Raw genomic sequence first — 11,836 nt, forward strand, 5'->3', positions numbered from 1 at the left:
TCCGATGGACCGTGATTACGACATCAAATGACGTAGCCGCGTGATGAAGAGTCTGAGGCGGTGTGTGCACCGTTAAAAGTCACGACCCAAACCTGATTCGTGAGGTTCTCGGGTCGGATTCTGATTCGGCTCGGGAAACGGTTGAGGCGGTGTGAGTGACGACCCAGACCTGATTCGTGAGCCGGTCGTTTCGGATTTTGATTCGGGTCGATAACTGCCGCCGACTCGACGAGCAAAGCAGCTTCGCCGGAGTTGGCAGTGTCGTTGCAAATCACCGAACGAGGCGGATCGAAGCTCATGGGATGGTGACTCGCACAATAACGTTGTCCAAATGCTCAAAAAGCTCACGCCGTGACGTGCGAATAAAATAATAAATATATTTAATTAAACATTGGAGAAGAAAAAAAAGATTATGACTCACGACCTATTGATAAACATAGATCTTCATAAAATTATATTATTAAAACAGATCCAATATATATTGTAATACAAACTAATCTATCCGATCACATGAATTTTTCTTTAATTCGATAAGAATACTACTCGGGGTGATCCTGAGTCACGTACTCATCAACCTCGATGCAAATATTGACATGATATTGGCTTTCATTCAACGACATGAGGTGATCCCGATTCACTTGTTCATTTTTGTCGAAGCATTCTTAAACCTCACACAACAGGTACAAATACTAATGGGTATGATGCAAGTTGTTGCTCAAGGCCCCAATCAACCCTCCTGAATATGACCAAAATTGAAGTATTTTTATAGATAAAAGAGAAGGGACTCTTAAAAGACCCTCAACCAACGAAGATTTCATTGGCAAAGAGAGATAGATTTAAGTATTATCATTTCTATTGATATTACGGTCACGACACAGAAGATTGTCATGACTTGAAAGAATTGATTGAAGAACTTATTCATTGGAGACCACTCAGGTGATTCATCCGAAAGTATCAAGAACTTTCACCTTGACCTTAGGGATAGATGGAAAGACGAATTAATGTCATCATTAGTAGACTTGTCTCGGGAGGAGTTATTTACTCGGGTTATAAAGGTTACACTAGAGTTACCATTAGAAAGCGCTCACAGATAGGGGATGACTCAGAAATCATCTTCAAAGTGGAAGAGATGGAGAACCTTGACTCGAACCATGATGATGCCTTAGTAGTCTTCGTCAGGATGATCAATGCTCGAATGAAGAGGGTCATAATTGATACAAATAGCTCTGCTGATATCATCTATTATGACACTTTCTAAAAACTCAAGCTCTTAACTAACGACCTCACCTCTATAACTTCTTCGCTTACAGGGTTCACTAACTACTTGATCTCCTCTCTCGAGGCTATAAACCTACATGTCATGTTTGGAGACGAGCCATACTCCAAAACAATAATCAAATTCATGATGGTTGATATCCCCTTGGCATATAATACAATCATAAGCCAACCCATGCTGAATAGGTTAAGAGCGGTGGTGTCGACCTACTATATAGTGATAAAGTTTACGATGAGAATTAGCATAAGAGAGTTGAGAAGCAACATAAGAGAATGACACCAATGTTACCTTATAGTAGTCTCCCTACCAAAGAAGGCATGATTCGAGGCATCGCTCGATGGATTCTCGAAGTTACTGATGAAATTACTGATCGAGACACCCTTAAACAAAGCCCATCCTCATTGAGTTGTCAAGGTCGGGGCAACACTTCCCAAGGCAAAAGGAGTGCAACTCATTAATTTCCTTAGGAGAATGTTGATGTATTCATATGGTCACCAAGAAATATGTCGAAAATCGATCCAAACGTAGCCGAACATTACCTAAACATTTCTCTTGATGCACAATTAGTGAAATAAAAGCCTCATAAATTTGCCTATAACCATTAGCAGACAATCCGCTACGATGTAGACAAGCTATTAGCAATAGAATTTATTATCAAGATACAATAACTCTAATGACTTACTAATGTTGTACTCATTAAAAAAATATAATGAGAATTGGAGGATGTATGTTGATTATGTTTTCGAAGTCAACTAAGAAAATTTTCTTGGATTCATTGTACATCGAAGGAAAATATATATAAACCCTAAAAATGTATGAGCCATACTAAAGATGCGCTCACCTCGATTAGTAAGGGAAGTCTAATAGTTAATAGGGCAAATTACAGTGCTCAACCGATTCCTATCCTAATCAGGTGATAAGTGTCTACCCTTCTTTTGGCATTAAAGAATTCAAAAGGCTTCCTATGGACCGAGAGGTGTTAGGAGGCTTTCAAAATGTCGAAGCATCACCTTGCTCAATTGTTGTAACTCTCTTTCTCTACCATGGATAAAACTCTAAGTCTTTATGTCATTGCTATCGGCTTAACTATCACCTTAGTGTTGGTTCAGGATGGCTCAGGAGTTTAGAAGCCTTTCTACTATATCAGTCATATTCTAAGTGGGTTCGAAGAATGATACCCCCATATCAAGAGGCTTGTATTTGCACTGATATTAATATTAATGAAGCTCCACCCCTATTTTCAAGTGCACGCTGTTTTGGTGATTACCAGCCAACTACTCAGAAAGGTCCTTTCTTGGTTCGATGTCTCAGGACAACTATTGAGATGGTCAATAGAACTAGGTGAGTTCGATATTCGATATGTGCCGAGGACTGCCATCAAGGTTTAAGCATTGGTCGATTTAATCTCAAAGCTAACTCTCTCATTAGAGGTCCATAGTCACAACCCCTCAACATGGACACTATTCATGGATGGCTCTACCACCTTAGAAAAAGGTGGTGTTGGAGTCATCCTGAAGGGCCCAAATAAACATGTATATGAATGAGTCTTCCGATTTGAATTCAAGATCTCCAATAATGAAGTAGAATATGAAGCACTCCTCTTGAGGCTCCGACTCACCCGGGAGCTTTAAGTCTAAGACTTGATAGTCTTTAGTGAACACAACTAGTCATTGGCTAGATTGAAAGGAGCTACGAGGCCCAAGATACAACCATGATAAAGTACCTCACCAACATGCATAAATTAGCTCACATTATCGCTCGACTCAATATGGTATAAGTCCCATACAAAGGAAACACCTAGGCTAACGCGTTAGTGAGGCTATCATCTGCTCAGATTTCGAGGTAGGGTTGGCCATTGGTCAAGACATTATTGACCCAAACCATTGAGAAGCATGATATATCCATGGTTAGAGAGGAATTGAGCTGGATGGACGGGTTCTTGTACTATAAAAGTGATGGGACACTCTCAACTAACCCCGTAGTGGCCTGAAGAGTCAAGCATTATCAAGCAGGATATTGCATAATTAACAATTACCTAGATGATAGATCCTTTAGCTAATCACCCCTCATATACTTGACACCACAAGAGGCTGAGAGAGTGCTCGCCAAGATACATGAAGATATTTATGGGGAGCATATTGGTAGATGGACCCTTACCTTTAAAGTGCTTTGACAAGGGGTCTACTAGTCGATATTGCGCAAAGATGTAATACCCTATGCCTAAAGATGCCACAGATATTAAAAGTTTACTTGGATATAACATCAACCCATAATCCCTCTAAGCTCGATCGATTGTGGATGACCCTTCGTCTAGTGGGGGATGGATCTCTTTAAACCCTTTTCACCAGCCTCGAGTAAAAAGAAGTTCCTCATCATGGGAGTATACTATTTCATTAAATGGGTAGAGGCTGACCACTAGTGTTGATCACCGAGAAGCAAGTTGATGGATTCGTATGAAAAACTATCATCACCCACTTTCAAATGCTAAGAATCCTCATCACAAACAATAGGACATAATTGAATAATACTTGATTCAAGGAGTTTTATTAATCTTATAGGATTCAACTGAGGTTTAGCTTGGTGACTCATCCTTAAACGAACACTTTTGCCAAGGTCATCGTGCGAAGATGTACAAAATATACAAAATTGAAAACCATGCATGAGATAGTTGTGTTACATAGGGAGATTGTATATCCCTGAATCCCTACAGATCTGTAGGAGAGGATGAAGGAAGTTAAGCGTCCTCTTTTGTAGCGGTGATCCACACAGTAGGGTTGCGACGATGCTCCTCAAATCTCCAGGCCTGCTATCTGAGGAGGAGAAGGGGAGGAGAATAGGAGATGACAATCCAGAGAGGCTCTAGCATATGAATCTTTGGTTCCCTCCTATTTATAGAGGCCTCATGTCAACTGAACCCTAATGGATCATACCATATTGGGTATTGAATTTTCAACCAACTACTCAAGCCTCTTAAATTAGTGGATCTCTATACAATAATCTCTCACTGGCTCTTATTAGATCTCATATATATGATCTAATAATTCAGGGCTTATTGGATATCCAATAAGATAGGGGCTTCGACGGATATCTCATATTCGAACCTCTACTTGTCGTAATGCCTACCATATGTATGTGACCTTCTAGGCCTAATATCAAGCTGGTCATAAGTCATATCTGTCAGAACTCCTTCTGACTTAGTGAACTATTATCTCCATAAAAATTCACTCGACTCATCGACTGTAGACGTACTAGGCCACTACGTTGTAATTCCCAGACGATATGGGGGAATGTAATTCATTAGACCTGTCTATTCTCAATTATTGTGTACTGATAGTCCCTCATCCATCTAATATCCCAAGGATCATATACCGGGCATGGTGATGTTAGACTCATATGGTTTCTACTCGAGTTTCGCTCTAATTGGAGTCTCCCGGAGAACTCATTCTCTCTCAATCTGAATGACCCTAGCTAGGGATTTGTTTGAGCAAGAATACATGAGATATTCCTCTCATGATACCGAGAGTAGATGATCCTCAATCGACACTCAATAGTCCTTATAAGATTAGCTACCACTCTCGATGACCGATTGTGCTAGATCTGAAACTTCCAGACCAATAAGTCCGGTATCAAAGAGTGGAGTACTCATACATGACATCCATGATGTCTTAAATCTAAGGACCACGTACACCATTATGACAACGGAATCATTGTCTGACAATGAGGTATCATTAATTATCTAGCATTCCGTGAGCGGATCAATCAGTAAAATTATTCTCAAATGAGCATCTGTACTTTATCCCTAGTGTCCCAACATGAGCAGCTATAAGACCAACTACATCCATCATATGAACGGGTATACAACACACTAGTCTGTCTGATTATCTTAATGTCCCTCTCGAGTAACCTATGACCAGGATTATTTATGGTATATGTTTAAAAGTGAATCAGTCTCATTATCATGATCTCATCATGATCCGATTTCCATTGCACAGATCCATTAACATCACTATATATATATATATATATATATATATATATATATATATATATATATATATATATATATATATATATATATATATATATATATATATATATAATATAATATAAAATGATAAAATACTAAAATATACTAAGCAAAAAGACTGTGTGTCAAGTCATACGTGTCATCACTCACGTGATTGGCTTGCAAGGCACCTATGACTAGCACATTCAACTTAGCCTTTGGCATCAAGATTATTTAGCCACCCGAGATAGTCTTCTCGATACTTCGAGTTGAGAATTTTGATAAGAAAACTTTTGAAGGACTTTGAGATGGACTTGACCTGATTAGTGAAGTTAGAGCAGAAGCATATCTACAAGCACTAAGATATAAAAAGGCAATGGCTAAAGTGTATAACCAAAGTGTCCACCATTGAAGAGTTGGATTAAGGGACCTTGTGCTCCACAAAACTAAGGTCAACGACTTGACTAGGTCTTGGGAAAAGTTGGCATCGAACTGGGAAGGGTTATATCAAATCATTGAGGTCAACTGAGATAGAACGTATCACCTCAAGACAATAGAAGTTGTGGCGTTATTAATAACATGTCACATTGTAAACTTGAAGAAGTTTTACCCCTAAAACCTCTTACAGGATCAGGTCAGGGAAAACTATACCCCAACAACAGATGTTGACCTATAAAGCCGAGGGCATCAATTATTAAGTGTGTCTTTAAGATAACATTAATGCAAATTAAGAAAAAAAAACTTTATTACTTAAAAAAAATTATATCAACTTGGCCATATATCTACATTCAAAATGAAACCTTGACCAATCAAAATAAAGGATTAATAGGGCAGACACACCCGACATAAGGAACAAGTCAGGTAAATTGACTCGATAAATCTAAAATAAAATACTAGCACAATGAAATATGATAGCTTAGGCAGCAGGTCAAGACTATCATCAAAAGGCACCTCGACCATCACTGGGATATTTTGAACCTTGGGGTAATTAGTAAATGAGTTCTCCTCGAGCTCCAGCTCAAGATACCTTGCCTTAAAAGGAGCTAAGGCGATTTGGTACCCAAATTGGTATGAGATGACTCTCCTCCTCTCTAGACCTCTTTTAAACCTTGTAGATGCCTTGTAATCAATGATTATCTCCTTCTGATATTTTAGTATCATTCGTTGCTCGGCCTCCAACATATCCTTTAGTCCTCGAATTTGCTCATTGGCCACCACAACTTACTCGCTAAGCTCCGAGTTATGCACCCTCATCGAATCTAACTCCTGGATGAGCTATAGTAAATCATCCTCCATAGCCCAGTTAGTGCTTCGAACTTCCTTCAGTTGCTTGGCTAGATCAGCAAGGCATAGTTTGGCTTATTCAAGTTGTTACACTAGCTTATCCCCTCGAGCTTCCGCCTCAGCAATAATAGCAAGAGCTCCTCCATCCTTCTTCAGCCCCTCGATTTCTTATTAAAGATTGTCAATTATGAGGGCCTGTTGGTGGATGACAGGACCAGCATCATGAATACGGTCGATAAGGGCCATTACATAGTGATGGTGTTGCAAATAAAAAATAAACAGATGAGCAAAGCGAATCCAAAAGGAACTAGCCATGACCTAACTTACAAGCACTTCATTGTGGAAGTAGATGTCGATCAAAAACTCTGAAGGGGAATGATAGATCTGCTTTGCTGCCCCCAAATATAAGGATATGTAACAATACCGTTTTGAGGCTGCACCATCACCCTATACCTTTTGCTCCTTATGCAAACCCTCCTATCTTGGCTACAACGATACTCCCGAGGCTGTGTCTGGCAGGATGGCTTTATGTATAGCCATGAAGAGCAGGGGTTTACCCTTGCATAAGTCGAATATCAACCTTAGTTTATCCTCGCTTTTTCCCGAAAAGGATCAAGAACTTCGATGACCCTCTAAAAGTGTTAGTACTACGTAGGTAGGAATCTCCTCATCAAGAATTGGCTCCTCAGGTTCCCACCCCTTCAAGGGTGAGGCACCTTCATCACAATAATCTTATATTTTTTTCTCGGCTTGTCGGTGCTAGCATGGTGGCTAGATCGAGTCGGGCCCAACGTCTCGACCGATGTCTCACAGATAATAGCTAGAGCGAAAGAGGCCACTATTATGCTCGAAGAGAAGACAAATACCTTCCTCTTTAAGGAATACAGATTCATGCCCATAAAGGATCACATTCACAAGACTACAAAGGGTTAAAAAGAGGGATGAGGTGAAGTGATGGGAGATTCGGGTCATACCTGTGGAGTCGAGTTGAGACTTGCATTGATTAGTCAATCCTCATCCATCTTCTAGATAGCCTCAAAGGAAGGAAGTATATCCCTCAACCGAAGCACTTAACCTGCCTTCTCGTCCGATAAGAAAAAGGGGTGTTATCTATGTAGTGCGATCAAGTAAGATCAAACAGCCAATCTTGACTTGAACCTATGAAAATAAAGTGCTCCATCCAACCCTTACAGTTGGAAGGGGCTTTACTAACTTTAAATCCCCCTGAGTAGCCAAGTAATAGCCACTTTTTCCCTTGCATAGTTAACAATAAGCTATAAAGAGTTTATGAGTCAGACTAATGTCGACATGCCTACATTCTTCAATTAATACTAATATATAGCACCACGAGTTGGACGCTATATGAGAATGTGATATTTGTCACTATTGTAGGCAAGACATTATCACTAGGTGAAGGAAAAGATGAGGTTCCACCTCGAGGACAACATGGGACAACCAAAGAGACAATGGGGCGAGGTCAAATGTGTTGGGAAATCATTAAGGAGCATCACATATAGAGTGAAAAAATAAAACAAAACCATTTCTCGAATAAGGAGCATTGGATCATCGGGTGATGATGGTGAGCGTAAAACTCAAAATCACAAAACAATAAATCTTGATCCAACGAATGAAGGAGTTCTCGTGAACTCCTCTTTAGTAATGATCCACACGATGAATGGTAGCGGTGCGCACCTCTTCCTCACTGTGGGTTCTCTCATCATGATAGCGCACCACCACACAACAGCAGTAAGCAAGAAGGGGCCGACCCTCTTATTGTCCTCTCACATTAGGGAGGGGGCTCACGACAAGGGAAAGATGAGAGAAAGAGATGAGGAGGCCGATGGTTCTAGGGGTCTAGCCTATAATCATTTGAGCCTCACTCCTATTTATAAAGAGCCCCTTCATAAAAGCCCTAATGGATCTTTCTTAATGGGTATTGGATTTTCATCCAATAACCACTAGCTTAATGGGTATTAGATCCCCATCAATAACCCCTCTAGGTTCCATGCTCTATTGGGTCTCACCTAATGGATTCATTAAAATAGGGGTAAAGGAGGCTTATTGGATATCTCATATCTAATCCTCTATTCATCAAGTCATCCAACATATATGTATGACTTTCTAAGCCCAATACCGAGCTGGCCGTGAGTTACACATGTCAGAACCCCTTATGACTCAAAACTCATTCTGAGTCAATGAATTATTATTCTCATAATAATTCACTTAACTCATTGACTATAAATGTACTATGCTACTACACCATAGCCCTCATACGGTATCAGAGGATTTAATCTATTGGACCTATCTGCCATCAGTTATCATGTATCTATAATCTCTCATCGATCTAATATCCTAGAGACCATATACATGGTATGGTATTGTTAGGCCCATACGAAATCCATCTGAGTCTCATGCTTATTGGATTCTCTTAGAGAATTCCTTCTCTCTTAATCCGAGTGACCCTGGCTAGAGATTTGCTTGGGTGAGAACATATTAGATATTCTTCTCATGATACCGAGAGTGGATGATCTTTTATTGACATCTAATTACCTTCGTAATGTTAGTTGTCATTCCCATTGATTATATATAAGGCATTATAAATACTATGTTTAGTATCAAAGAACGAAGTAATCAAATAAGGCATTATTAGTATCTCAAGTCTACGGATCATATACACAATTGAGACTATAAAATTGCTATCTAATGATGAAGCATCATTAACCATATAATTTTTCGTAAGTGGATCATTCAGTAAACTCATTTTCCAATGAGCACATGCATTATATTCCTGATATCCCCATATAAGCAGCTATGAGACCAACTGCTTTCATTATATAGATGAGTATATAGTATACTAGTTTGTCTAATTATCTCGATGTCCTTCTTGAATAACTTATGATCATGAATATTTATTATGTGTTTAAAGGCGAATTGGTCTCATTATCATGACCCAATTCCCATTGTATAGATTTAACGATATCACAATATATTCATCATATAATATAAAGTGAGAAAATATTATTATTAATATTAACCAAAAAATATTATGCAATGAATTAGATACGCTATTACTTACGTGATTGGCTTGCAGAGCACCTGTAACTAACAGAATGGATGTTGACTAAGTCTAGAGACTTTCAAGTCAAACTTGATTGAGATTGAATACTTAACTTGTAGGTAATTAAGAAATGGTGCACTCACTACTAAATCATAGTCATGTGAGTCTTTTATAGACTCAAAGTCTCGAAGAACTTTTGGGTTCACGAGAACTACCTCCCTCGATAAAGAGGAGGTCAGAACTTTCTCTACCCTTGGGCTATTCAAAGACAAAATATTGACCTTGATCATCTGATGGCCAGTAGATTAAGAAGAACTTATATGAGAAAGGAGAGACGTCTCGACCTAATGGGATGGAGGAGCAGAATGGTAAAAGATTGATCTATTGTTGAATCGATGCTAGGACTATAAGAGACTCAAGGATCAACTCGCCATATAGGGTGAGGACCAACTCACCTAATGAAGCAAAGAAGATTTCTAAGGAGGCTTTGGAGGTTCAAATAGAGGAATGAACCTCACACATAAGGTGAAGAGAGATTTATATGGAGGGAGCCAACCTCTCTCCTCCTAGAATTGAGACAAGTGTTCCTTCGAGATACTTCCAAAGAAACACCAGTGAATTAAGGACTCGAAAAGTGTTAGATAAATGATTTAAAACATGCCAAATAATGGATTCAAAATACACTAGATGAAGGACTTGGCTCACATGAAAAGAAATCTACCATGATGGAGGCACAAAAGTAAAATATGCTCGAGATGCTTGCATCGGAAAACCTGACTCACATGAAGAGAAATCTATCATAGTGGAAGCACAAAGTAAAATGTGTCCAAGGTATGTGTATTGGGAAAACCTAACTCGCATGAAGAGAAATCTATTATAACAGAGGCACAAGATAAAAAATGCTCAAAATACACTAGATGAAGGACTTGGCTCACATGAAAAGAAATCTACCATGATGGAGGCACAAAAGTAAAATATGCTCGAGATGCTTGCATCGGAAAACCTGACTCACATGAAGAGAAATCTATCATAGTGGAAGCACAAAGTAAAATGTGTCCAAGGTACGTGTATTGGGAAAACCTAACTCGCATGAAGAGAAATCTATTATAACAGAGGCACAAGATAAAAAATGCTCAAAATGCATGCATCAGGAGAACTTGACCGCCTGAAGAGAAATCTATCACAACAAAAGCACAAGTAAAATGTACCCGAGATGCATGCATTGTAAAAACCCGATCCACATGAATGGAAATCTGTCATGGTAGAGGCACAAAATAAAATATGTCTGAGACACATGAATTGGGAAAACCTAATCCGCGTGAAGAGAAATTTAACATGGTGGAGGCACAAGGTACAATGTGCTTGAGATGCGTGTGTTAATAAAATTCGGTCAATGTGAAAAGAAATCTATCATGGTGGAGGCACAAGGTAAAATATGTCTGAGATATACACATCGAAAAAACCCAACATGCATGAAGAGAAATCTACTATGACGAAAGCACAAGGTAAAATATATCCGAGGTGCGTAAGTCGAGAAAACTCAATCCCCATGAAGAGAAATCTACTATAACGGAGATGCAATATCAAATGTGCCTAAAACACGTGAGTTGGGACAATCTTACTCGTGTGAAAAGAAATTTGCCATAGCAAAAACGTAAGACAAAATATACTCAGGGCATGCGAATTGGGAAAACCCAACCCACGAGAGAAAATCTTAAACACTCTATGTCGGATGAACTAAATATATTGTTGGCTAATCATCTGACATATCACCACAATGTGATACTTATAAAGGGAGAAGACAAAGCTTTCTTTTTGTCATTTATAACTCGAAAAACAATCACAAGCTTCATTCTTACTATTTATGATAAGAAAACTAATCATAAGTTTCTTTCTTATTTTTCATAACCAAATATAAAGTTTCACCTTTAACATAGAAAAAAGAGACACTAGGAATTACTTGTGCCGGCACTCATATATCTCAAGTTATAAATTTAGACATTGAAAAGATCGAATTAGAAAACCTTTCTCGATCTTAGTCTTCATGCAAGTGACATTCTAAACTAATCAAGACATCAATAATATTTTTTCGTGTTAGCCTTAGTTTTTGATTTCTCAGAATAGTCACTATGAGTTGATGGTGAGGAGAGGTAAGACGAGAAGAGAAAGATAGATAGACGGAGCGGAAGAGAAAGAGATGAGCAGAGGAATC

Source organism: Musa acuminata, chromosome BXJ1-8 (genome assembly GCF_036884655.1).
Source record: "Musa acuminata AAA Group cultivar baxijiao chromosome BXJ1-8, Cavendish_Baxijiao_AAA, whole genome shotgun sequence".
NCBI classification, from domain to species: domain Eukaryota; kingdom Viridiplantae; phylum Streptophyta; class Magnoliopsida; order Zingiberales; family Musaceae; genus Musa; species Musa acuminata.